This window comes from Gossypium arboreum, chromosome 6 (assembly GCF_025698485.1).
Source record: "Gossypium arboreum isolate Shixiya-1 chromosome 6, ASM2569848v2, whole genome shotgun sequence".
NCBI classification, from domain to species: domain Eukaryota; kingdom Viridiplantae; phylum Streptophyta; class Magnoliopsida; order Malvales; family Malvaceae; genus Gossypium; species Gossypium arboreum.
The window spans coordinates 113,858,875-113,861,229 of NC_069075.1; positions in this window are offsets into that span (position 1 = coordinate 113,858,875).

Here is a 2,355-nt window from a genome sequence, read left to right on the forward strand (position 1 = left end):
TTTAAAAATTAATTTTTGAGAAGAAATTCAATTATATCAACTGATGTGGCTTTACACCCTTTTGTATCTCTTTGTATTATTAATATTAATAATTCAACCAATTAAAAATTTAAAACTATTTATTTTATGTAAAGAAAACTTTCAATAGTTTAATAAAATTAATACATATATATGGTCTTTTATATCGATATGATAGAGATATCAAATTAATTTAAAATTTTACATGCATGATAAGTACAATAATTTCGATAAATTCAATAATTGAATCGTTAAAATATTAATCGTATAAAGAGATACGCCTTATTTTTTACTCTCATTTTTCAATTCTATTAAGTAATGAATGAAAATAAATTTATTTTTATTTCAATTATTTCATCTTTCCTATCCAAGAAAATTTTTATTTTATCTCTTTCTCTTTCTCTGCTCTTTCTTTTTTCTGTGTTTCCGATTTCCTTCACATCCGACCAAACAGAAGCAAAGCCTAAAGTTTTATTGTAATAAACTGATTCCAATATTGCATCGTTCTTGGTTATCGAGCAACTGCCTTAGGTTTTAATCAATGTGGAACCCATTTCATCTTTGATTCAACTATATAGAAAAGTTTAAAATATTAATTAATAATAAACAAGAAAAATATTTAAAAATTTTAAAAATCATGAAAATTATTGTACACACAAATTATGAGTCGAAAGTTAACTTGAAAATCTGGATTCAAATTTTATTAATAAGTTTGAACATATTGTTACTAACTCTAGAAATCTCTTAAATACAAAGAAAATCTTCTTTATTTCTTCTCTTCGATTTGACTTTGAGATAAGGGATGTTTGACTTGATCTTGGAATGATGCGAATTGATCCAAGGGTCGTGGCAACTTGTGAAGAGAATAGAAGTGTTCTTTTAGATGAAAACAACTATTTCTCATACCTTTATCACCAATGAGAAAACAACTAATATATAATTTTTACAAAAAAAAATAAAAAATAAATAGAAAAACTCTAAAAACCTTCAACCACAAAATAACTTCCCAATCAAGGTAACAACAATTCAAAAGTTAACCAATTATCCCTTAATAATAGGGATTTATTAAACATATCTCAACTACTTAACTTAGTAAATATACTAATAGATATGCAACTATTTTTAACATCCTCCCTTAAATTGATTTTTATTAAGGAATCAATTTCTCTTTAGCAATGAACACACTCCCATTAGCTGGCGCAGCTTCACAAATGCTTCAAGCTTCAAAGGTTTTGTCATCACATATGTAACTTGCACTTGGGTGCTACAATGAACCAATTGTATTGTACCATCTTGTGCGAGCTCACAGAGGAAATGAAAGTGCATATCAATGTGCTTGCTGCATCCATGCATCATTGGATTTTTGGCAAGCTTAATTGTTGAGTTGTTGTCACAATAAACAATTGTAGGTCTGCCTTGTATAAAGCTAAGCTTGTCTAAAACCCTTCTCAACCAAACCACTTGACAGGCACATGCAGTTGCTACTATGAATTCTACTTCTCTAGTAGACAATGATACTACATGTTGCTTCTTAGATGACCAAGATACAACATCGGAACTAAAGAGAAACACATATTCGATCGTCCAAATCTCCTGCATGGTCACTGTCCATGTATGCAACAATTTCTAGTTTCTCTTTTTATTATTATTATAAAACACTCTATAATCAACTGACCCCTTTAGGTACATTAAAATCTTCTTTGCAGCTTGCAAATGTATCTTTGTAGGTTGTTCCATGTATTTGCAAATAAGACTAACAGAGGACATAACATCTGGCCATGTAGCAATTAAATACATAAGACTTCCTACTATCTACTTGTAGAACACCTACATCCTTTTGAAGTTTTTCTCCTGGAATAGAAAGGTTATGAATATGATTACTCTTGTCCATATCAAACCTTTCTAATACTTCAAGCACATACTTCTTCTGACTGATAAATAAACCATTTGTCATTTGCATCGTTTCAACTCCAAGAAAATACCTCATTTTCCCTAAGTCAGTCATATTAAATTCACATATCATGGATTTTTTAAAATCAACAAACATAAAGTCATCATTTCTAGTATATACAAGATCATCAACATACAAGCTTATAATCAAAATTTTACCTCATGTGCTTCTCTTGATTAACAAAGTAGGCTTTTAAGGACACTTTTCAAAATCGCCTTTCAAAAAATATGATTTTAAGTGACTACACCAAACGCGAGGAGCTTGCTTCAACGTATACAGAGCCTTTTTTTAGTTTGTTCACTGGTTACTCATTTCCTTTAACTTCATAACCATGTGGCTGCTCAACAAACACTTCTTCACTTAATTCACTATGTAAAAAGGTTGAT